This window comes from Arvicanthis niloticus, chromosome 2 (genome assembly GCF_011762505.2).
Source record: "Arvicanthis niloticus isolate mArvNil1 chromosome 2, mArvNil1.pat.X, whole genome shotgun sequence".
Lineage (NCBI taxonomy): Eukaryota > Metazoa > Chordata > Mammalia > Rodentia > Muridae > Arvicanthis > Arvicanthis niloticus.
In genome coordinates this window covers 103,215,497-103,242,052 of record NC_047659.1, presented here as the reverse complement: position 1 = coordinate 103,242,052, position 26,556 = coordinate 103,215,497, and the positions used below count along the sequence as shown (strand labels likewise).

Sequence of the window (26,556 nt, the reverse complement as noted above, 5' to 3'; positions counted from 1 at the left end):
GTGGTTCAATCCCGTTTATTCTTCAGTCTCTCTTCCTAGTCCAAGTTCCAAGTCTAGCTGTACTCTCTAAAGAGTCTCGCTAAAGAGTATGCTTTCTCTAAGTGTCTGATTCTCTTTCTCTCTTCTGTCTGCCTCTCGCCTTTTATATGTCTCACTTCTAAGCCATGCCTTTTGGTCACACCTTTAATCATGCCCTTAGGTCTTGTCTCTAAATCTGATCTCTAGGTCACACTTTTAAGTCACACACCTTTAATCTCACACACCTTTAATCTCACACACCCAAGGAAAGTCCTGGGTATCTAAAACAAGATGTTATCAGAGTGTGCTCAGCTGTTGTAGGCTATTGTAATCCAAGTCTCATGTCAGGGTATATGGCTCAAGATGGCTGCAAAGCTGATAGCCACTTTCTGCTAAAAGTTGGCCCCCAACACCTGGGTACTGAGAGCTTTTGGGCTAATATCCACTTCTCAGTGAGTCCAGAGACTGCCTCACCTGGGTATCCATCCCATGTGCAGTTGCCAAAGGCAGACGTGTTTGTGGATGCCAGGAAGTGGATGCTGACAGGAGCCTGATATAGCTGTCTCCTTAGAGGCTCTATGTACAGAGGCAGATGCTCACAGCTAACCATTGAACTGATCATGGGGTTCCTAATGGAGGAGTTAGAGAGAAGGCTGAAGGAGATGAAGGAGTTTGCAGACCCATGGGGAGAGCAACAATACCAACCAACCAGAGATCCAAGGGTCTAAATCACCAGCCTAGGAGCACACAGGGAGGAATCCATGGCTCCCGCTGTATACGTAAGGGAGGATGGCCTTGTCAGACATAGGTGGGAGAGGAGGTCCTTGGTCCCATGAAGGCTGGATCCCCCAGTGTGGGGGAATTCGAGGGCAGGGAGGTGAGAGTGAGTGGGTGGGGGCACATCCTCATAGAAGCAGGAGGAGGGGAGATAGGATAAGGTGTGTGTGTGGGGGGGCAGGGAAAGAGGATAACATCTGAAATGTAAATAAATAAAATATCCAATAAAAACAAACATAAAATAAGAGAAAGAAAAAAGAAAGGGGCTTCCTGGGGGAGCACTGACTCTGAAGATTGGGGCCTTGCACAGAGAACAGAATGAGCCTTCAAACCCAGGAAGCAGCTCTGTCTGGCGTCAAAGGTAGAGACAGTAAACAGCAAACCACAGACACGTTTTACTAATACAGGTGCAAAACTCTAACAAAGAGATAGCAGTGGGATCTGGCAGCAGCAGAGATTAAGATCTTCTTAACAATTGAGGTTTATCCTAGGAACCTAACGCACCAAGATGTGAAGAGCTTGACTCTGTGGAGAGGCTGTTTCAAAACAAAAAAGATTCAGAAAATTAATACGGCATCTTAGTGGGATAAACGGTTAAAAAGCACATGTCACCCCAATAGACACAGAAAAAGTATGGGATACATAAATCCAGTCCCTCTTCATAAGGAAAACAGTTGTCAGGGGAGGACCGAGAAGGGAACATACCTCCTGCTGATAGAGAACTTCCACGAAAGCCCACAGCTAACATCACCCAGGATGAATAGGAAGACGAGATCTTCTTTAGATGCTTCTATTCAACATTGAGTTGGATGTTCTAGGAAGGGATTTAGCAAGAAAAAGAAACAAAAGAATTCAGGTTGCAAAAGAAGAAATAAGACTACCTTTATTGATAGGGCACTTCATCTTCTGTCTAGAAAATTATGAAAATGTCACTAAAAATGATGGCTTAAATCAACACTGTAGAAGGTAAATTCAATATGTAAAATTAACTATTTCTCTATACTATCAACAAAAGCAATTTAAGAAAATGGTTCTCTTTTTAAAATGGCAATCAGAGAAAATATGTAGAAATACATTTTTTAAAGGTATAAATTTTATATTCTGCAACAATACAAAGCAGCATTCAAATGAAGAAATTTCATGTAAGTGAAAAGACAGCCTTTGTTCATGGGTCAAAAGCCTAAGCAGGGCTGACTCCCCCCAGTGCTGTCATGAACAGGGCTGACTTTCCTACACTGCTCTAATGGCTAGGTCTTTTTGTTGTTGCTGTTTTGCATTTTCTTTGCATGTTCTTTGTCTGCATTTTCTAAGAGTGCATTTCTTCATATTTTTCACATTCTAAGTTTCGCTCCCCCAACTCCTCCTAGATCCTCCCCACTGTCCCACCTCCTTACCTCCACACCCTTTCTTTCTCTTTAAAAAACAAAACAAAAAAGCCCAAGAAACAACAACAAACCAAAAATGAAGGTAAACACCAATAAAACAAACAACACCCCCAAAACCCAAACAGAGCAAGATGAGATAAAAGAAAAAGAGTCTACAAAAACATCACTGAGTTTGTCTTGTGTTGGCCAACTACTCTTGGCATGCGGTCCACCTAGGGTGCACTTAATATACTCAGTGATGCTCCATTGGAGAAAACTAATTTTTCCTTTGCTAGTAGGTATCAATTGCAGACAGTTTCTTGGTTAGTGGTGGGAACCTGTGCTCGCTTCTACCGCTCAGTACTGGTGCCCTGTCTGGCTTGAACCTGTGCAGGCTCTGTGTGTACTGTCAGAGTCTCTGAGTTCCTGTGTATGTAGTCCTGTTGTGTCTAGAAGACACTGATTCTTGGTGTCCTCTATTCTTTCTGGCTCCTATCTGTCTGCCTTCTCTTCCACATAGATCCCTGAGCCTTTAAGGAAGGGGTTTGATGAAGAAGACATCCTACTTAGGCTTGGCTACTCCAAAGTACCTCTCACTCCCTGCACGCTGTCCAGTTTTGTGTCTCCATGTTAGTTCTCATCTACTATAAGAAGCCGCTTCTATGAAGGTGGCTGAGTGAGGTGACTGATCTATGGTTGTAACAGTACGTTATCAGGAGTCATTTTGACTGCTATGTTTCTTTAACAGAACAGTAGTATTTGGTTTTCCAAATACTAGAACCATGATCTATCCTGTCTCAGGTTCTTGGCCACTTAAGTAGTGTCAAACATGGGCCCCATCTCTTTGATTAGGTTTTAAATTCAATCAGAGAATGGTTGGTTAGTCTCACAATATGTGTGCCACTGTTACACTAAGACTATCTTTTAGGTAGGTTTGTAGTTAGGTTGATGGTTATCACCCTCCTCTGACAATGTGCAAAGTATCTGCCAGTACCATGAACACTAGTCAGTAGAAGGTGAAGCCTCTACGTGGGTACCAGCTTGATGTTTTTGTGTTTGATATATGTTGTCTTCAGCAATATGTCTCACTGTAAGTTTGTGAGGAGTAGTCAATAGCTTAGTCAATAGCTTTGACAGTAGACTGAGTTGTTTAGGAGGCTCTAGGAAGCCCCCTTTGACAACAACTCAACTACATATAACTGATTCCTGACATTGGATGTTTCACCTGGTGGCATAAAGTGTCTAGACATTTACTATCCCATTACTTATGCAAAGTACAGTCATCAAAATGTGTTGGGAGCCGACTTTAGCAGAAAGTGGCTAGATCAACTTTGCAGCCATCTAGAACCATATACCCTGACGAAAGATTTGGTTTTCAATAGCCTACAACAGCTGAAGCACACTCTGATATCCCACATATTTTGTGTTGCTGTTTACTGCCCCCAGCTACAAGGTGCACTTGGTGGCCACGCCTGCAAGGCATGCAGTTCACGTGCTGTCCACGTGCTATCTACACCATACATGCTTATAAGGCGCATGTGCTATCCACGCCTGCAAGGCATTGTGGTGCACGTGCTGTCCACGCTATAGACGCCTGTAAGGCTTACGTCATATCAACACCTGCAAGGCACGTGGTATCCACGCGCCTACAAGGCACGTGGCAAAAGCCTATAAATAGCTCAGAATTCCCTTCAATAAACGAGACTTGATCAGAATCTCTGTCTTGTCTCCATTCTTCGTGTCTCTTCCCCTTTATCCCCACTCTCTCTCTCGCTAGACCCTGACCCTCGGACTGGAACGGGCAGTACGGGCAGCAACAGTTTGGCGCCCAACGTGGGGCTCTTGGGGCAAGAGACTCGAAGAATGGAGACAAGACAGGGTGTGATTCAGTCTCTTCTATTTTCTCAAGTCTCCCTTATTGAAGGGAATTCTGAGGTATTTATATACACAAGTAGGAGAACACAGGTGAAAACATTCTACCACGTGCACCATACAGCTGAGGTCACTAAACAGCAAAACAAGCTATGTGGGATAAACAATATATTTATCAGAGTGTGCTTCAGCTGTTATAGGCTTTTGACAACCAAGTCTTTCATCAGGGTATATGGTTCCAGATGGCTGCAAAGTTGATCTAGCCGCTTTCTACTAAAGTCGGCTCCCAACAAAAATGGTGCAGGAGACTGGGTTTGTACCTCTGTTGGTAAAGTGTTACTTAGCATATATGAGGTCCTGGGTTTGACCCCAGCACCACCAAAACTGAATGTGGTGGCACATGCCTCTAGTCTCAGACCAGCTGCATAACTGGGTTAGCTTCAGCAGAGAGGGAACAAGGGTCCCATGTCAGAGCTTCCTTAGTCCCATAGGGGACCAGCAATGCTGCCTTTCAGAGAAGGTAATGGTTGACCAGCTTTGGGAGAGCAGGAAGCTTGTATAGAGCTTAGATGCCACCGGTGGGTGGTAGCTTGGGCCATTGTTGGTCATTGATCACTCCTTCCCTAAATTCAGTTTTGTGAGAGGCAATGATGTTCACAGAAGAGTTTCAGACTGTATCTTACATGAAGTCATGAGAAACCATCTTTCTGTGGGAGCTGACACATCTGTATGGCAGACATTTACTTCCCATAAAACACCTCCAAATGGCCTGTTGTTTACCGTGGAACAACTGTAGCAAAGGACAAAACAAAAAGAAAGCCCATGTGGACTTTGAGCCTTTCAAGCCAATGAGCACATCACTGCATGTGGGCAAATGCCATAGAGGCTTGTGTGGCCCAGCCTTCAGGGACAGCATGCTGGCTTTATGTAATAGGTGGCATCGCTGTTCTTTGCCACATTCCAAGGAAACACAAGGTAAGTCCTGCGTGAATGCTCTGATAGTCTGGAGGCCAAGGAAGCAGGAAGTAAAGTTAAAGTGGCCTCCTATTAGTTCACCCTGGCAACACTAAACAAGATGAAAACAGCAGGGAGTGGGCAAATGCTGTCAGTCTGACATGTTTGATTTGAGGAGATAAAGACTTTTAGAACCAGTCCATGTAGCCTATGGTGATGGAAATGAGTTCCCAAGACACTGTCTACCTAGCTCCCCTCCAACATACAATCACTGAAGAGAAGAAATTAAAACAGTGCTACTTGTGTGGAGTCAGCCAGACACGGGCAGGTACCGCTTTTGAGTCGAGAATGCATCGCAAGCTTTGGGAACTGTAGCTGTCAGGGTTCTAACAGTCTATGAAAATCTGGATAATGAGATGTGTTCTTTGTTGCCAAGGCACAGAAAGGGAGAGAATTAGTAAGCTCTAGAGCAAGAGAAAGACAAATCTTACTTCAAAGACTGGACAGTACCTCACCCTGCAGCATCCAACCCAAGGACATTGCTGTGGTGGAATCCAGAGAGACTCCAGCCTCACAATCCAAACATTTTTCAGAACTTAATCCATGAACATTGGATACTGAAAATTGAAACTATGGCTTCAGTCTGTGCTTTTAACCACTGAGCTGTCTCTCCAGCTTCACACAAAACTTTTTTTTTTTTTTAAGACAGTATCTCACTATGTAGCTCTGACTATCCTGGAATTCTATATAGATCAGGCTGGCCTCAAACTCACAGAGATCTGCCTGCCTCTGCTTTCCAGGGCAAGGATTAAAGAAGTGCACCACCATGCCCAGCCCTGCAAAAACTGCTATTAGCTTTTAGACATTAATACAAGCGGGCAACCAGAGTGGATCAGTGGTTAACAGCACTTGCTGCTCTTACAGAGAACCCTGATTCGATTCCTAGTACCCACATGTTGGCTCAATGCCATCCATTATTCCTGTTCCAGGGATAGAATGCCCTCTTCTGACCTCCACAGGCACCAAGCACACATGTTGTGGATATACCTACATGCAGTTAAAACACACATGAAATAAATCTAATTTTTAAAAAGTTAACAGAAGTGAGGTCCTGTGGGTATGTTTCTTATTTCGAATACGTAAAAGTTGAGAATTGTCACTTACCTGACAGTCTCTGCTTACACTGTGTAGAAAGAGATGCAGCAGATGCTGGAACGCCTTCTCTCTTGGCTTCTGTTTAATGTTGAAAGGGTGAACTTGTCAGAGACAGTTTCAGCATCCCTTCCTCATACTCCCCTGACCCTAGACTGCCAGTTAAAAAGATGCAGAAGCACTGATGGCCAAACTGACTGTGCTGAAGCACAGGGGCCAGGACGCCGTTGATTTGCTCTATGTGGGGGCTCATTGGAACTCAATGTTTGGAAGCTACTGTTAGCTTTGCTAAGAGGCATTGTCTTCTCCATCTCCTAGAAACCAGTGTGGGTGGATAGGATGAGCCAACCATGCCGCTGCTGTGGTTGGGGGAAATAAACATGCAATTTAAAAAGAAGAGAAAAGGGTTTTTAATTCTAAGGATTGTTTTATTTTGCTTACTGTCAAGTCTACCTTTGCTTCCTTTTTTGTTTATTTGTTTGTTGTTTTTGAGCCAGGGCTTCTCTGTGCAGCCCTGGCTGTCCTGGAACTCACTCTGTAGACCAGGCTGGCTTCGAACTCAGAAATCTGCCTGCCTCTGCCTCCCAAGTGCTGGACTAAAGGTGTGCGCCACCACTGCCCGGCTCAAGTTTACCTTTGATGGAAGGAAGTGGTTATGTTTTTCTTCTGTTAGATGAATATTATAGTTTTTTAAAAATAAACTGCTTGAATTTTCACAGGATGATTGCCATGAAAGCCCATGGTGAGTATCCACTTCAAAATTGGGCCTTACAAGCACCTCTCAGATGAGAGACTGTGTGAGGGAGGTGGAAAGGACAGGGGTGGGTGCAGAGAGGACATGGCTTCCAGCACCTTGTTGGATTCCAACATTGGCCTGAAAACCTGAATCTTCTGGTTCACAGATGGGCTATGAGTTGGACTTGAATGCAGCACAAGCCCAGGTGTGCTCGAGGTGGTGCAGTGTAAGGGTAAACAGTGTAAGGTACACCCAGTAATAGCAACAGGAAAAAGCATATCAAATGGACTGCTTGAAAAGTCACTGGTGTTACCCAGGTTAGAGGGCACAGCTGGTTTTCAAATTGCTCAGTCCCCAGATACTTTACTTCATTGACTTGACTCTGTCATCGCAGCTTCATCTGAACAGCTTCTTGTCCCCACGTCACAGACCTGCCTATCATCAGTCCTATTTCTCGGAATGAAGGGAATATGCCTTATACAGAAAGTTTCTGCTTTTCTTGCTCTACACAGAGGTCCAAATGGCCATCCTTTAGCCAGATGTCAAACGCCAGCCAGAAGAAGTGATTCTCTGGAGCCAGCTCTCGTTTGGGGCTCTGTATCTTGTCCGAAGCATTCTGGAGAGCAAACCCATCTGCCTAGCAGTTCCTTAGGGGTTTGCCATTGTGCTGGTCCTGATGCGACAGGAAAAGAGGTATGGGATGGAAATGCATCCGTGCGTGCAGAGATGCTTGTTTCCTGTGGGACGTTTGGGTTTGCACATCCTTTTGTAGCTTCTATTTTTATCATAAAAAATTCTTATTGTGTATGATGTATGTGTGCCTGAGCACAAAAGTCAAAGGACAATTTTGTGGAGTCGGTTCTCTGCTCCCACCTTTATGGGAGGTGAAACCCAGGCTGTCAGGCTTGTACGACAGGTGCTTTACCCACTGGGCCATCTTGTCGGTCCCTATTTATTTTCACCATTTCAGTTTGGATGTGGAGTCAAATCTTTTTATGTCTTTGATCCATGTGTCTCCTTGGTGATGTATGTGCATGATATGTTGGTATGACTCCACATATACTGATGTATATTGATTGCATCTACACATACAGACACATAAATAAGAGATAGTGAAAACTTTAGCTCTGCATTCTTGACATGTCTGCCGAGATCCTCAGCAGTGAGATCTAGCTGTTGTGGTGTGCAGAAATGGAAAAGAGCCTCAGGCCAAGCTTAACAATATGATACGCAAGGAAAAGCATAACGAGATACCGCTGTGTGCCCTTTAGGGTGGGTAACAATCAGTGGAACTCATATATTGTTAATGGTAATGTTAACTGGTGTGTTTTAGCTCTCAGAATGGCTCTGAACTCATGGTCTTCCTCATTCTGCCTCCCAAGTGCTGGGGTCATGGTAAGGAGCAGGTACTTTATAAAACTTGGGCAGTTCTCCAAAAGAGTAAACGCAGAATTACACTTTGACCCCAAAATTATAGTCCCAGAGATGCACAAGAGAAATGCAAACACATACCAGCAGGAACCTTCACACCAATGCTCGGAGCAGATTCATTCATGGCAAAACATGCCTACCAGCTGGTCAATGGCTACATTCTCTGACATGCAGACAGTGGAACGTTTTATATGGATAAAGGAATGGTGTCCGATACATGATTCAACAAGGACAAAGTAAGAAAACCTTTGAGGTGAATTCCCAGTCACAGAAGCCTATGTAACTCCATCTGTGGGTGATGTTAAAACCGGCAAACCGATAGAACAAAATAGATCGGTTGCCTAACCCTCAGAGGGTCATAATGAACAAAGAGTAGTGGTTAAGAGAGAGGCAGTGTCATGCCACATATACATGCTACCTCCTTATTCCTAATCCTCAAAGGAGCAAGCCTTCCCAGCAAAGCCCTTAATAAACAAGTTACAGGCAGGACAAGTTGCCACTGTCACATTGTGTACTAGCTAGGCCATTGCTCTTCCAGATGTCCCTTACCTAGGAATGTCCTTGTCACTTTCCAAACACCTACCTTAGCCATAAATATAAGAAACCACAGTATCCCTCGGTCTAGTTAGGTGATTCTGGCTGATCTCAGCTTTAATTCCCATTGTACCACCGTTCCCCTCCTTCACAAGGGACCCTAAAAGAACAGGAAATGTTTACCTCATCAGGGCTGGAACCTCTACTTCAGACCACATTGATTCAGTTCTCATACTTCTTTACAGGGTCTCACCATGTGACCCCAGCTGGCCTGGAACATACTATATAGACTATGACAGCCTTGAACTCCCAGAAATCTACCTGCCTCTGTTTCTCAAGTGCTGGGATTGAAGATGTATATTACGCCAGGTGGTGGTGGTGCACGCCTTTAATCCCAGCACTTGGGAGGCAGAGGGAGGCAGATTTCTGAGTTTGAGGCCAGCCTGGTCTACAGAGTGAGTTCCAGGACAGCCAGGGCTACACAGAGAAACCCTGTCTAAAAACAAACAAACAAAACAAAACAAAAACCAAAAGGTGTATATTACACCTAAAGGATGTTCAAATAGTCTCTTTTTTCCCCTGAAAGACAGTCCACTCAGTCTCTCTCTTGAATCCCATTTTTACCAAAAACCTTACAGACTTTAATTTGGAGTAATGAAAATAGTCTAAAATTGATGACTTCACAATAATGTGCACATTCTGGGAATCTGTATTTACAGTGTGTGTGTATGTGTGTGCACAAGTGAGCACATATGCATATGTGTGTGCATGTATGCATATGTGTGCATGTATGTATGCATGTGTGCACATGTGTTTTCTGTGGAGATTCAAGGTCAAGGTCAGGTTTTATTTCTCTTTAATAAATTTTTTTTAGATAAGGTCTCTCATTGGACATGGGATTTATCATTTGGTTCAGTGGCCAATGCTATCTAAAGGTATCCCTCTGTCTTTACTGGCCCCCAACAACTGCTAAGGCTGAGGTTACAGGCATGTACTGCTTGCTCTGGTGGTTTGAATAAAATGGCCCCATGGGCCCATAGGGAGTGGCACTATTAGGAGATTAGGAGGTGTGGCCTTGCTAGAGTAGATGTGGCCTTGATGGAGGAAGTGTGTCACTGTGGGGGTGGGCTTTGAGGTCTTATATACTCAAGCTACACCCAGTGTGGCTCGAAGTCTCCTTCTGCTGCCTGTGGATCAAGATGTAAAACTCTCAGCTCCTCCTCCAGCACCGAGTCTGCCTGAGTGCTACCATGCCTCCTGACATGATAATGGATCAAACCTCTGAAACTGTAAGGAAGTCCCAGTGAAACCTTTCCCTTTTTAAGAGATGCTGTGGCCTTGGTGCCTCATCATAGCAATAGAAACCCTAAGCCAACTGCCATCTCTGGATTTCGTGCTTGGCATGCAGCATTGTGTCTGGCATTTCATCTGAAACCTGGTCTTCATGCTTGTGCAGTGGGCACATTACTGAGTTAACTCACAAGCCAGAGATTTTATGTATCAACCAAGGAGGCAAATTATCTAAATGACGACATGAGAACCAGTTTGTAAGGCTGTAACCTCAGCCTGAGTAGTTGTTGGGGGTCAGTAAAGACAGGAGGACACCTCTAGAAACACGATGAGCCAGAGAACCAAACTGATGAGCAGGTTCAATGAGAGACCTTATCTAAAAAAAAAAAATTTTTTTTTCAAGAGGAAACAAAACCTGACCTTAACTTTGAATCTCCACAGAAAACACATGGGCACACATGCATACATACATGCACACACATGCATACGTGCTCACTTGTGTGCACATGTTTATATAATCTGTACAAAGGTGCTGATAACTTTTAATTACTAAATTTAATACAAAATTGACTACTTTCTCCATTGGGCAACAACACTCGATGTCATCTCCTTTATTTTGGGATTTTCATGTCTACTAGGCTTTAGTCAAGTAGCTTTTAAAAAATAAACACACCTAACTAATTTTATATAAGTTGGCCATTGGCATCAGAGAGCTATTCCAACGTTGGCTCAATCAACTGAAAATAATAGATTAATGTCTCATTATATAACAGTGAAATACCCTTTAAGTGTACTTAATTAAAAGTACTCTTGGAATACATAGATGTCACACAAATCACCTATTTCCAAAGTTTGGGTAATTATACTAGGTAGTTATACAGTCTATGGCAATTCTTGTGTACATGCTAAAGGGCATAGTCACACAATTATGTCAAAACAATACTTTCTTAATTAGCAAAACCTAAAACCATGTGTTTGTTTAGAGAAAGGAAAATTATATTGTGTAGTGATATCAGTATTATACCATACGTTGGGTCTGGAGAGATGGCTCAGTGGTTAAGAGCACTGGCTGCTCTGTTAGAGGACCAGAATTAGATTCCTAGCACCCACACAGTGGCTCAAAACCATTTGTAACTCCAGTTCCAGGGGTCTAACTCCTTCTGGCCTCCACAGACACTGCAGTCATAGGGTGCACAGACACATTCAAGACAAAACAACAATACACATAAACATAATTAAAAAAAACTTATGTTGATGGAAGTGAATAAACTTACATATAATTTGTCCTTAGCTATATGACTTTCTTTGGCCCATGTGATTTGTGGACATAACAAGAAGAAGAAGAAGAAAAAGGAGGAGGAGGAAGAAGAGGAAGAGGATGAAGAGGAGCTAGAAGAGGAGGAGAGGAGGGAGGAGGAAGGAGGAGGAAACAGCTAAATATGATTGCATGCTAGATCTGACACCTCTTTACATCTCCCTTTGCCACTCAAAAATCACGTTTGGGATCCATGGATACAGAGATATCAGAGGCCCGTGGAACAGATTCCAGTGGAGTCTGGATCCTGGGCACATGGGCAACCGATCCCCACTAGCCTTCACTCACACTGTGAAATGAACAAATGCTTACTTCACAGCCCAGTGAGTCTTGAGATACTTCAGTGTGTCTCACTGAGCAAAGACATGCTAAATCATCTACAGGGAATGTTCAACGATATGCAGAAGTGGCCAGTGAATTCTCTCAGTGTATCTCAGTGTGTAGTAATACTATAAAGAAAAGCAAATGACTAGCCAGCAGTAACTTCCGGGTAATAGTTGCCTCGGTGTGAAGAAGAGACACAAAGACCCTGGAGACTAATGACAGCACTTAATTTTTTAAGCCAGCATGTGAGCATGCTGTTCGTTATTTTGCTGGCACTTGCTCTAATTTTTATGCTATCCTAGTTTGAATCTGTGTTTTCTTGCAAAGACTTACATGTTAAAGGCTAGAAAAGGGTAGGTGTGGTGGAATATATAAACATATACATATACACATATACACACACATATGTGTACACACACATACATGCACGTACACACACACACACCTTCCACCTTCTCTTTTTAGTAGTTTGAGATTTTTGTACACTGTTTTGATTATATTCACCCCAACTCTTCCTAGCTTTACCTTCTTCCTTAATTACCCCAATTTATGTCCCTCCCACCTCCAAATCCTTCAAGATCAATTCATCCTGCTCCAAATATCCCTGGATCTGTGGTCTTCCACTGGACAGTGTCTTACCCAGGGCTACACTCCAGAAAAACCTGACTTTCTTTACCAGCTAATTGTCAATCAATCCACAGCTAGCTAGGGGTGGGACTGTGTGCCTAGCTCCCCACTCCACACTGGATTTGGGCTGACTTGGGCTTGCACAGGTCTTGTGTGCTATCATTAATCATTAACTATTGAGTTCATAGTGAAGCTGCCCTGCTTCCACCTTCCAGCTGTTTGTCCTTCTGCATGGCCTCTGGATGCTACATTGTTTCCACCCTCTTCTACAATGATCCTGGAGCCGTGAGAGGGACAGTGTTCCCTTGAGGGCTGAGCATTCTGCAGTACAATATCCTCTCCACTTTGGCCACTCGCCAGTCTCTGTGTTAATAAAACCATCCACTGCAAAGACAAGCCTTCCAAATTAGAGAGCTGAATTAATCCTCTGTCAGATTTACAGCTGGAAAAATAAACTCCCCTCATTTTGAGGCTGCCTCATGTTCTCTGCTCTGCAGAAGCTTTTTAGTTTCATAAGGTTCCATTTACTAATTGTTAGTCTTAATGTCTGGGCTACTGGGGGTCCTTTTCGGGAAGTCTGTTCTTTTGCTGATGCGTTCAAGCATAGTCTCTCCTTTCTACTCTGTCAGAGACAGAGCATCAGGTCTTCTGTCAATACATTTAAGGTCGAATCTCCTGCAGGGTCAGGGAAGAGTATCGTTTCATTCTTCTATGTGTAGCTGCTCAGGCCGACTAGCATCATTTGTTCAAGGTGCTGTCATTTCTTCAGAGTGTACTGTTAGCTTACTCTCAACACTCAGGTGGCTGTAGGAGTGTGGGTTTGTCTGTGGATCCTCCATTCTAACACACTGATCAATGTGTCTGCTTTTACGTCACTACCATGGTGTTTTCATTATGATAGTTCTGCTGTTGTCTTTGTTAGGGTTTTACTGCTGTGAACAGGCACCATGATCAAGGCAACTCTTATAAGGACATCGTTTAATTGGGACTGGTTTACAAGTTCAGAGGTCTAATCCATTATTATCAAAGTGGGAGGATGGCAGTGTCTGAGCAGGCATGGTGCAGGAAGACCTGAGAGTCCTCCATCTTCATCTGAAGGCTGCTAGCAGAATATTGGCTTCCAGGCAGCTAGGGTGAGGATCTTAAAGCCCACAGCCACAGTAACTCACCTCCTCCAACAGGGTCACACCTTCTAATAGTGCCACTCCCTGGGCTGAGCATATACAAACCATCACAGCAGTGTAATTTGAAATCTAGGGTGATGATGCTTTTCTCAGTTTTGTTGTTTGGGATTGCTTTGTCTATTCTGGGTCTTTTGTATTTCCATATTGTGGTGGTTTGAAAGAAAATGGTCTCTATAGGCCAACGGGAGTGGCACTATTAGGAGGTGTGGCCTTGTTGGAGGAGGTGTGGCCTTGTTGGAGGAAGTGTGTCACTGGGGATGGGCTTTGAGGATTTAGATGCTTAAGCCAGGCCCAGTGTTTCTCTCTTTTTCTGCTGCCTGCAAGTCTGGATGTAGAACTCTCAGCTAATTTCTCCAGCACTATGTCTACCTATGTGCCACCGTGCTTCCCATCATGATAATGGTCCAGCCCCAATTAAATGTTTCCTTATAAGAGTTGCTATGGTCATGGTGTCTTTTCACAGTGAGAGAAACCCAAACTAAGACACATGAAGTTTAAGTTTTTTTTTTTCAACTTCTGTGAAAAAACTGAGTTGGAATGTTGCTGGAGATGGCATTCAATTTGTAGATTGCTTTTGGAAGAATGGTCATTTTCATGATATTAATCCTACCGATCTATGAGTGTGGTAGATCTTTCTATCTTATGGTATCTTTTAAGTTCTTTTTTCAGTATAGTAAAGTTTTTATTGTATAATTTTTAAATTTCTTTCCAAATACTTTTAATTATATATATAATTAAATAATAAATATATTATTAAATAATATATATTATTAAATACTAATATCTTGTCAGATATTACAATAGCTACACCTGCTTCTTTCCTGGCTCCATTTGCTTGGCACACCTTTCCCCACTCTCTTAACCACTTTCCCAACCTTTTACCCTAAGGTGGTGTTTATTGTTGGTCTTGAGATGTGTTTCTTGGAGGCAGCAAAAAGATAAATCCTGTTTTCTGATACAGTCTGTGTAAGCTTAGATTTTTCAAAACCTACTTTAATAAGGGTTCTCAAACACTTTAATCCTTCTTCTAGCCCACTGTCCAAAAGTAGGAGAGAAAAAGATGGTAAATAGGACAAAGGATGTGGACCTGTTTAGAAGTAGTTCCTTGGGGGCAATTCCAATCTCCATTTGTCATCAGCAGGGCTACCATGATCCAGCAGAAATCGCCAGGTCTCCACCGGAAACGGCACTACTCGGCAGGAGTGAGCAGGACCAGCAGGAATGCCGGGAGTTCTCTTCTGTGTCTCTCTCCACAAAGTGAAGATCAGTGAAGACACGTGAGACCAACAAAGCATTGCATAGCTAGCTATGCAAGTGCCCCAGCACTGTCTGTTGAGTTCTACTCATACTCTTTCCAAACATCATGTGTTCTCTCATGGATCTTGCCTCAGCAAAGCATCACGTGAGTCTGCATCACATGACACAACCTGAAATTTCCACTTCAAATCTGTTAGTCTGTGTCTCTTTATTGGTGGTTGAAACCATCGATATTAAGAGTTATTGAGGCTGGGCAGATGGGCTCAGTGGTTAAGAATACTGACTGTTTTTCCAGAGGGTGAATGTTTGAGTCCCAGCATCCAAACTATGGTTCACAGTTGTCTGCATAACCAGTTTAGGGCACCTGGTGTCTTCTAGCATTTCTAGGTACTGCATATATGTGATACGTAAGTATAGGCAAAATACCCATATGCAAAAAGTTATTAAACACTATGTATTAATTTTTGTCATTTTGCTGTTTTTGTGGTACCATTAGACATCTTTTTATTCAGTGCTCTGGAATTGCTACTTATATATATTGGGGTGTGTTTAACCTTTTTTTTTTTTTTTCATACCCAAGTATTCTTTTCAGTATCTTTTGTAGAGCTGGCTTACTTGTTAAGAATTTCTTAATTTTTTTTAACAGAGAAAATTTTTCTTTTTTTTCCTTCAGTTATGACTGGCAGTTTTACTGGGTATAGTAGTCTGACTAGCATTTTATAGTCTTTTATAATTTATGGAACATTGGTTCACTCCTTCTGACATTCATGGTCTCCACTGAAACATCTGTTGTGATTCTGATGGACCTGCATTTATATGTGATTTGATCTTTTTCTCTTGATGCTTTCAGTATCCTTTGTTCTGTACTCTTAGGTCTTGATAGGCATCTCTTTCCTTAGAGAAGTTTTCTTCTATAATTTTTATTGAAAGTATTTTCTCTGTTCTGACCTGGGTCTTCCTTCCTTTGACACCTATTATTCATAGTTTTTTTGTCTTTTATGGTTGGTGTCCCAGAATTCCTGCTTACTCTATTCTTGGTTTTTTTTTTTTTTTTTTTGGATTTGCCATTTTGACTGGGGGATCCAATTCTTCCAACTGTCTTCAAGACCTGATATTCTCTCTCCTCTTCCATCCAATCTACTGGTGAGAATTTCCACTGAACATTGTATCTGAATTTCTGGATTTTTCAAATTTTTGCTTTATCTTATTTCTTCCACCTATAGAACACTTTATGAATTTGTGTGTCATTTGTCTTGGTTAGGGTTTCTATTGCTGTGGCAAAACACCATGACCAAAAAGAGAATGAGGAGGGAAGGATGAATTGGGCTTACACTTCCACACTATAGTCTACCACTGAAAGAATACAGAACAGAAACTCAAACAGGGAAAGAACCTGGAGGCAGGAGCTGTTGCAGAGGCCATGGAGGGGTGCTGCTTACTGGCTTGTTCTCCATGGCTTGCTCAGCCTGCTTTCTTAAAGAACCCAAGACCACCAGCCCAGGTATGGCACCATGCACAATGGGCTGGGCCCTCCCACCAGCTGATCACTAATTAATAAAATACCTTATAGTCAGATCAAGACATTTTCTCAACTGAGGCTCCTTTGTCTCTGATGACTCTAGCTTGTGTCAAGTTGACATAACACCAGCCAGTACACCATCCTCATATAGTCTTCTCTGTATAGTTCCAATTTTAGTATATGTGCTGCTGAGACAAGCATACATTTTGGATTTTTTGAGAGATTCTCTTTATTAAATATTGATTTTATATCTTGAATTTTTCCATTCTTCCATTCAACCATATTTTTGCATCTTCATTCTAGCATCCTCTTTGAGTTCTTTGATTGTTGCTATTTTTGAAATCATTGTCTTGGCTTCCATCTTCTTCCCCCCACCTTTGCCCCATCTCCTGAATAAACCTCCCTCCCCTTGGAAAAAAAAAGAAATTATTGTCTTGTACATCAACTAAGTTGCTTTTCTCAGCAGGGGGCCATTACTATGAGAGTACTAATTTTTTATTAAAACTGATTTATGTTTGTATGTTTGTGATGGGATCTAAGCAACTGGAGAGAGATCACTGGCATTGTTTTTGATATGGAATCTTGTCTCCCATTTGTTGAGTGAAGCCATTTTCTGCTATCTTAACTTGTCAGATAGTTGACCTGGGGCTTAGGGTTCAGTTCTTCGGGCAATTCGGTGTTGACGCTCAAATGGATTTCTTAGAGTGTCAGCTCAGTTCACACTGATTGTTTTCTAATCCCAGTAGCAGACCTTCCATAGAGTTTTAGGATTCTTAGTCTTCGGGAGTCTGGGGAAGTGCTCAGAACGTTTCCTCATGTTAATGAGTGCTGGTGGAATTTTCCTTAAGAACCTGGGATGTCCTTACATAAAGAGGAGCGCGGGGTGGGATGTAAGTCAGGTATGGGACACAAGCTCCTCAAGGCCAGTGGCAGCGGCACACGGGGTTACCAGTGTGTGCACCAGCTAGACATGAGAACAGGTGTGCTCCGGTGGGTGTGTATGGGGTTAGGGGTGAGAGCTGGGCCTCCCTACCTCTATGCAGGAAGAACTACAGAAAGGCAGGCAGGGCTCAAGTCTTTGGCAGGTTAGTTTTAGTTTTGCATGTATAAGTTGCATGTTTAGTGTATTTTACCCTCATAACCCATTACCATTCTCCTTTTCTCACCCCTTCCCTTCCCATTAATTCCCTTAGTCACCTAAACAGTTTTTGTTTCTTAAAATATTTATTGTATTTCTATTTAATGTGTATATTTGTGTGCCTGCATAAGTTAATGTGCACCAAATGTATGGGTGCATGTCTTTGGAGGCCAGAGAGCACTGGATCCCCTGGAAGTAGAGTTGTAGATGCTTGTGAGCCACCTGATGTGGGGGCTGAGGACTGAACCCCGGGCCTCCGCAGGGCGGGCCTCCGCAGGGCGGGCCTCCGCAGGGCGGGCCTCCGCAGGGCGGGCCTCCGCAGGGCGGGCCTCCGCAGGGCGGGCCTCCGCAGGGCGGGCCTCCGCAGGGCGGGCCTCCGCAGGGCGGGGCTCCGCAGGAGCAGCATGTTCTCTAAGCAGCTGAGCATCGGTCATACTCTTTCCTAGACAGTTTTAAGTCTACTTTCATGTCATGTTACACACATGATTATGTATCATGTGTTCTAGATCTAGGAACCATAGGTGAGAAAAACACACACTGACTTTCTGTATCTCCAGTTACATCCATTTTCCAGCAGATGGCGTGAGTTCATTCTTTATGGCTGAAAGTATTCTATTGTGTATTCATACCACACTTGCCTATCTGTATTAGTCAGGCTTCTCTAGAGAAACTGACTCTCTCTCTCTCTCTCTCTCTCTCTCTCTCTCTCTCTCTCTCTCTCTCTCCATACATACATACACACACACACGGAATTTATTAGAATGGCTTACATGTTGTGATCCAGCTAGTCCAACAATGGCAGGCTATGAACAGAAAGTCCAAGAATCCAGAGGTTGCTCAGTCCACAAAACTGGACGTCTCAGCTGGTCTTCAGTATAAGCTGGAATCCCAAGGAAGTAGGCTTTAACGCCAGTGAAGAAATGGACTTGCTATCAAGGCAAAGAGCAAAAGCTTCCTTCTTCTATGTCTTTATATACTCTCCCATAAGAAGGTGTGGCCTAGGTTAAAGATGTGTCTCCCTCCCTCAAAATTCAGATTAAAGATGAATCTTCCTACCAAAAAGGACCAAACTAGAAGTGAATCCACCCACTTCAAAACTTCAAAACAAGCAAAAAAAAAAAAAATGACACAAGTGTAACCTCTATTTCTGGATTGTAGTTCATGTCAGATGCAGTCAAGCTGACAACTAAGAATAGCCATCATACTATCTGTCTGTTGGTGGACACCTATGCTTATAGCTTAGCTGTTGTGAATAGTGCTGCAGTAAACATTGATGCACAAGTTTCTCTGACATGTGCTGACTAGGAGTCCTTTGGCTGAATAACCAGGAGTGGCACAGATGGTCACATGGTCTATTAGGATTCTCTAGAGGAAAAGAACTTTTCAACCTACCTGTCTCTATCTATCTATCTATCTATCTATCTATCTATCTATCTATCTATCATCTATCTAGGGGATTTATTAGAATGGCTTATAGGCTGTGGTCTAGCTAGCCCAATAATGACTACCTACCAACAGAAGGCCCAAGGACCCAGTAATTGTTCAGTTTACGAAGCTAGATGTCCCAGGTGGTCTTCAGTATACACTGGAATCCTGAAAGAAGTAGGCTGTAATACCAGTGAAGGAACGGACTTGCTGGTGAGACTGAAAGCAAGCAAGCAAAGAACAAACGAGCTCTCTTCTTCCATGTCCTTTGTTTAGGATGCCACCAGAAGGTGTGGCCCAGATTAAAGGTGGGTCTTCCCACCTCAAAAGAATTGGATTAAATGTTCCTCCTTAAAGATCTAGATAAAATAAAAGTGGGTCTTCCCACTCAATTGATTTAATTCAGAACAAATTTCCTCACAGGTGTACCCAGCTGTTTGGGTTTTAATTAACACAGATGTAGTAAAGTTGACAAGAAGAGGCATCACAAGTCCATTCATTGCCAACCTGGCCCACAAGCATATCTCCCTATGTCAGGCTTCTTTCCAAATGAAAACAATAACCAGATCATAATTATGTCTAACATGATATAACTATCCCTCATACAACCACAAACACATTATAAATTTAGATTAGGTGACAATTTTTCTTGAGGGACATTCTTGTAGTATCTCAAACTTAAATATGATAATCACTTTCTCTTAATTGATGTAACGTTACAACATTATTCTTTGCCTCAGGGTTGCTTTATCTGGAGTCTTTGGTACTTCCATGTAGGGTTTTTTGTTTGTTTTTGAGGGGTTTTGGACTGGCAAAGAGGCTTTATTAGAGAACCCAGGACCACCTAAGTCTAAGGAGTTAGCATTAAGGCCCTTCTTGCTAAAGATTGAAACAGTAGTAACAATGCCTCAGGATTGTTCTGCATCTGTTGCTTAGTACAGCCTACCATCAGGGTAATGCATGACTGTCTTCTGGCTGGTCACCTCAAGGGTGTGTAGCCCCTGGGTTCAGACAGAGAGATGAATGTTGGCCACGGACCAGTAGATACCTCTGGAAGATACCAGAAGACAGGGGAGGGGCATTCATGTCCTTGCCTCCTGCTGCAGGCCATGCCACTGTCACATAACTTCAGATTATTTCTTTTCTAGTTCTGTTGGGATTTGATTTACAGTGGATTGGGTCTGTAGATTGCTTTTGGCAAGGCAGCCATTTTCACAGCATCCGTTCTTCTAACCCATGGCATGGGATAGCTTTCTACCACCTAGTGCCTTCAGTTTTTCTCTTGAGTATTTATAGGGTCTTTTACTTCCTCAGCTACACTTACTTTTATCCCAAGTGGGTTTTTGTTTCTTGGTTGGTTGGTTGGTTGGTTTTGATTTTGATTTGTTGCGATTGTGAATTGAATTGTTTCCTTGAGTTCTTTCTCAGCATGTTTGTCCTGGGTATCTGAAGAGGCTGCTGAGTTTTGGGACATTAACGGATTGTGGGGCAGCAGTTTTCCTCAGTCTGAGATCCTTTCCACCCAGATAGATGAGGTAGCTATATCTGTCTTTCCTTTTTGAGCCCAAAGTCCTGAGTATCTGTGGAGCTGGACCTCAGTCCTCATCTCTGCTGGGCTGAGGAATGCAGGGGAAGGACAGGTGACCTGATCATTGTCCCCAGGGAACATGTCAGTCCCTGAAAGAGAACTGCTGAGGGCAACTGTCTCAGAGGAAGGAAGAATCTTGTTGGCTCCAAGTGCTGACAACACAGAGACACCACAGATGGGAACACTGACACGTGAGATGTGCAACAGGGTAGGAGTCCCTTCTCTGTCCTGGGCAGCGGTTATGGCTTATATGCAAATGCCCACAGCCCTCTGACACAGATGGACTGTGAACCCCATTTCCACATGGGACCCCCCTCTTCCTGCTCTTGAATCTGTCCTAGCCTCATATATACACTGTTCTTTAAACAATTCTGATTCTCATAGTCTCCTTCTAACTACCCAGCTCCCAAGAGCTCAGTCTGGCACAGAGAAGGCCCAAGTGGATCCCAGAGCACTCCTTCACAAATGCTTCCTGAAGGCTCGCCCTGGCTTATGCTGTTTTCTGTTGCACAGGGAAGAGTATAGTGGGTCTGTAGTCTTGTGTCTCGGTAGCTGCCTGTCTGACTATATCTGTATGGGTGTGTGTGCCTTTAAGATTGAACTTGAGCTCAGCACCAGTTGTCTTTCCTTTGAGGACACAATGCAAAGGCCTCAAAGCCTGGGGGAAACTCTGTTGGAGACTAGATGCTGAGCTGTAGTGTAAGCCCCTGATGGTTCATGTTTTCATTCTCTGAGGGACCAGGGTCCTCTGCTCTCTGACTGATCAGACCCTGGTACCTCCCCGTTCATGTGTGTTGAGTTCCTATACCCACTTCCTCCCCATCACAGCTTGCCTCCAACTGGTCTAAAAAAGGGCAGGCTGCTCAGAAACATCCATCCCTGGGACGTGGCCAGAACAAGGAGGAGCTGGCATGCTGCAGCCTTAGTGTGGTGTGTCACTCTTACCAGGAACAGTGGCTTCCCATTCAGGAAAGTCCCTCTACTAGAAGCCGTTTCATTCCCCACGGTGCTGGGCACACTCACATGGTGTGCCTGGATGGCTTGAGCCTGCTGATCATTAGCCAACTTCCTGACTGCCACCTTTCCACCAACTTTCCCCTAACTCACTAGTACACCTCAATCTGGAGTCCAGACTGGCTCAGAAGAGCCATCTTGTTCAGATTCACAAGACAGACTGATGGGGGCTCTGACAGTTTAACTGATTCTGTTTCCAAGGAACCAACTCCTGGATGATTCTGATTGGCTCAGGAACTGGTCACCAGCTGCCTATCTGAAAGGCCTATAGAGGATACAGGAGGAAGAGGGGGATAGGAAGCTGTCTGGTACATGCCTGATAGACTTGTCTCTGCACTTAGAGACCATGCAGCTCTTCTCTGTAAGGCCCTGCTGTATTCAGAGTCAGAGCCATCCCTAGAAGCTTCTTCATGTGGAGCACCACATAAACTACCACGTTCCATCTCCGTGTAAGCCACATATCATGAATTACCCAGTCCTCAAAAAGGACCAACTGAAGGGGTTTTTAAATATTGGGCATTGCTCTTTGAGGATATGTATTAGAAACTCAGGAAGAGGCTGGAAATCTCAGCCGACCTCATTGCATTTCTGCTTCAAGAAAACAAGGGACTTGAAGGCACCTCAGGCAGAGAAGGCATGGATGGCCTGGAAATGCAACTGTCATGGAGAAAGAGTGGGATCCAGGTGATGCTCTGAGCTTCAGATGGAGCTAGTCACCTTCCCTAAGCTCTTCCTCCTCAGCTGCAGCTGCTGTTAGGAACAAGCCTCCCTTCATGTGGACCTGAGACCTCCTAGTAAGGCAATGACTGCATCTCAGCTCATGGTCTCTCAGGCTGGCATGCTATGAAGGGCAGGAGAGGACTGTGCACCCATGGACATGTGGGGAAGAGGAATCTTTGCTTGCTTCTCTGCAGGACATGGTTTATACCACAATGCTTACACTATGTCCCTTGAGCTGGTGACCCCCACCCCCACCCCCCACAAGCTTGTGCTGCTGAGTCTGGCCTCACTAGCTTTGATCTGCCTTTTCCTAAATTTTATTGAGCTCCTTTGCAGGTGTTGTTTGGCTACTTCTATACTCTTTAGTGAAATATCTAGGTTTTTGCCTGGTTTTGAATAGAGCTGTTGGGTTTTGTATTGTTGAGGTTGGAAACTGGCTTCTACTTTTTTTTTTTAATTTAGTTTTGAGAATCCATTAAGATGCATCTTTATGACTGATATGGACAATGTGTGTGTGTGCAATATTATGTGTGAATCACATATACAATATCTCAATAAAAGTTAATACATTGTCCACAAGAACTAGGATGAGGAGAAATAGACAAATACGCATAATTTCAAAAAGGCAGAGCAAAGAAGTTGGTTGTTACTGGGAAAAGTACAGTGACATGGGCTTCCTTCTCTCATGTGTAACTGTGTGTGGTCTGCATGCATGCGTGTGTTAGCATATGGGTAGACGCATGTGTACAGATGCATGTATGTGCATATGGAAGTCTGAGACTGATGTTGGGATTCTTTGCGGATTTTCCATCTTATTTATTGAGGCAGGGTTTCTCAAGTGAACCCAAATACAGTAGTGTAGCTAGTCAGCTTGCTTTAGGATCCCTTGTTTCACCTTCTGAGAGCCAGAATGGCAGGTGGACTCCCATGCTCACCCAGCCATTTACTTAGGTTCTGGAGATCCAAATTCCAGTCTTCATACTTGTACATCAAGTGCTTCAATCACTGAACCATCTCCCCAGCCTATGGCATGGGCTTTTACAAGTCTTCCTCTTCCTTCTCCTCTTCTTCCTCTTTCTTCTCCTCCTCTTTCTTTCCTCCTCCTCTTCTTGCTTTGTGACAAAACTAACAGTATGATTGTATGCGACTGAGTAGAGAGGAATGAAGGGCATATAACAGAGAAAACACTGAGACAAGTGGAAGGCTGGCCTTAGAACACAACCCAACTCTAGAATGTATGTCCCATAAGGAGGAGCTGTACTTCCCCAGGGAACAGGTCTCTGCCACTTCCTGGGAGGCACTGAAGTGGGTGTAAGGAAGGTCTATGCTTCTGCTTCTGCAATCTCAGAGACAGGAAGCAGTGTATCACCCAGCAGTGGCACTGACTGAGAGGAAGAAGGACAAAGGTGGAGCAGTGTGAACTGAAAGACACAGATGGGGGCACATGGTAGATCCCCCAAGACCTTTTGGATTATGCTACGGGTTGTTGCCAGCATTTATAAAGGGGGTTTGCCAGGTTCTGAAGCTTCCAAGGGCATAATCAAAGTAATCCTCCTACTGTTGCCAACACACAATGGGTGGGTCCTCCCTCCATTTTGTCTTGAGCAGTTCCCTGGCCTCCTGCCAGTCTTCCGACAGAGGTGACCAGAGTGAAAGATTGTGAAGAGCAAGATGGACAAAGAACTGAGGAGAGGAGACGTGCACCCTCGGGAGATGGGAAGCCCAAGCTCTCAGGTCTCCTTTGAGAACTCTGGGCTCAGGAGAGTGGGAGTGTGTGTGCCCGGAGGGAGGGAGACAGGTGCTAGTGCGCAAGTGAACGACAGTCCCTTTACTTGTTACCCACACGGAAGGCAGCTTGCTCACTTTCTCCCCTCTCCTCCCTTGCACTTTCTCAATGGCCCTGTGAAAAACCAGAAGATTAGGTCACAGCATTTACAGTTTAGGAGCCTTCATGTCCAAGCCAAGCTAAAGCTAGCATGGCTATGCAAATGGAAACAACTTTTAGCCGGGCAATGGTGGCGCACGCCTTTAATCCCAGCACTTGGGAGGCAGAGGCAGGTAGATTTCTGAGTTCGAGGCCAGTCTGGTCTACAAAGTGAGTTCCAGGACAGCCAGGACTACACAGAGAAACCCTGTCTCGAAAGCAAACAAACAAACAAACAAAAAACCCCACAACTTTTTTAAAGCACAAAAGTGCATGTAAGTGTGTGTGTGTGTGTGTGTGTGTGTGTGTGTGTGTGTGTACGTACATACTGAAGCATACATGTGGAGGTCAGAAGACAACTTTGAGTCAGTTCTTTCCTTCTATCATATGGGTTCCCAGGATCAAACACAAGTCATCAAGCTTGGCAACAAGTGCCTTTACCTACAGAGCATCTCAAAGGCCCGAGAAAACATTTTTTTAAAGCCATACCTATGACCAATTGACAAGTACCAAAAGTTTAGCCTCTTCACTCGAACAGAGCCCTTCTGTTGAGCATAACACAGCCACCTTTTTGGTTAGAGCTAATTCCTTTAAGCTTTTATTTATTTATTTATTTATTTAAGACAAGGTATAGCTCTGGCTGGCCTGGAACTCACAGAGATCCTCCTGTCTCTGCCTCCCAAGTGCTGAGATCAAAGGTGTGTAGTACCATGCCTGTCCTTAAGTTTATTAGCTGAAGCTCTTCTTCCAGCAAATCAAAGGTTCATTCACCTGTGTGGGCAACAGTGGCTTGGTCTCCATGCCAAAGGCTGCAACCACCTGCTATCAAGAGGGAGGCATTTCAGAGCGGGAGCTGTGAGGGACCTGCAGCCATGGAAATAAGCTCTCTGGCAGGACCAAAGGTGAGAATGGCTAAGAACAGGCAAAAGCCAAAATCAGAGGAGGGGATAAGAGGCCTAAGATATTGCGAAGACTATTTTTAGGCATATCCAAGCAGCCAAACAGGAATAGTGCCAAGGAGAATACTGAGAACAGAGATGTCCCCCACAGAGAATGACACTTCATGGGCAGGTGATGGCCACGTTGGTTTGGTTTGATATACTCTGCTGTGGATTTCACACAGAATGGTTCCTGTATGTTCTCGTGTTGGATGGTTTGTCTTCACTTGATGATGCCATTTGAGATGTGATTGGAAACTTGAGTAGATGGGACCTAGCTGGGAGACGCAGGTTACAGGAGGCTTATGAATGCCATACTTGCTTTCTATTTGCCATGATGTGAACAGCCTGCTCCTCTACAAGCTCCCACTACCACCATGTTTTCCAGAAGGAGTCCAAGAATGCACTCTTCCTAGTGCCTAGAGATGTGGCCCAATTGTAGAGTGTCTGGCTTGCTTATACAAGGCCCTGAGTTTAATACCCTGAACTGAAAACAAAACAAAAACCAACAACAACAACAAAACCCACCAAAAACCCCCTTAAGTTATTTTGCTGAAGTTTTTGTCACAGATATGAAAAGCCTGACTAATACACATTGTGACCATACAATATACAAAGTTGGAGGTTTTAGGAACAAGGTAGAAAAATATTTCTGAGGGGTTGGATGCGTACACCTAATCCCAGTATTTGGGAAGCAGAAGCAGGAGGCTTATCAAGAGTTCAAGGTCAGCCTGGGCTTGTGTGGGTTCTGTGCCAGCCTGGGCTAAAAATAAGACACTATATAAACAACTTATTAGTATTATATAAAATTTGTATGAGTCCTTGGACGTGGCCTAGCCACCTAAGCAACAATAAACCCAATTGATGTTGAGTTTAACCACGGCCATTGCATGCTGGCTGGTGCAGGGCGTCTTAGAGCTGATTAGCTGAGTAGGAACAGACTGAGCAGCTGACTAAGGCTTGCTCCATTAAGTTACGATCTGTTTCTCACCTCCCATTTTCTAAAATGTTGTCTGATCACATTGCTGTCTAGAGTTCTTAGAACTTGGGCTAATTCTGGGAACTGACAGATTTGAGATCCTGTTTCTGCTTTATTTTGTTTATCTTTGCTCAGATAAATGTCCTAAATTAATTGGTCCAGGGAACATCCAAAAGTAGCAATGGGAAGCAAAGAAGATGCATCCCTGCAGTGTCAGTCCTTGGGATGCTAATAGGGATGGGGGAAGCCAAAGGAGTCACCACTAGAGGGCAGCAGAAGACGAAGGTGCCAGTAGACGCCAGAGGGTGAAATAAACTCAGATCATCTCTGGATTACAATGGTTCCACAGATATCTTTGAAAACTGTGTGTTGAAAAATAATTTTTAAAAACAATGCACATTTAAAAGTCATACTTTGGGAGGGGATGTATTAGTTACTTCTCCCAACTTGGTTGGAGCAGCTTGTTTCACAGCCGT

The 26,556-nt window shown here is 43.8% G+C and overlaps 1 long non-coding RNA gene across 1 annotated transcript; it reads right to left on the bottom strand.

The window, feature by feature from the left end:
* On the bottom strand, positions 1-21,681 carry LOC143441192 (uncharacterized). Its single transcript, XR_013108421.1, has 4 exons — positions 21,451-21,681; positions 6,150-6,218; positions 1,501-1,609; positions 1-1,331 (listed from the first exon to the last, which is right to left on the bottom strand). It is a non-coding gene; the product is annotated as an uncharacterized LOC143441192 (long non-coding RNA).
* Positions 21,682-26,556: the final 4,875 nt, after the last annotated feature.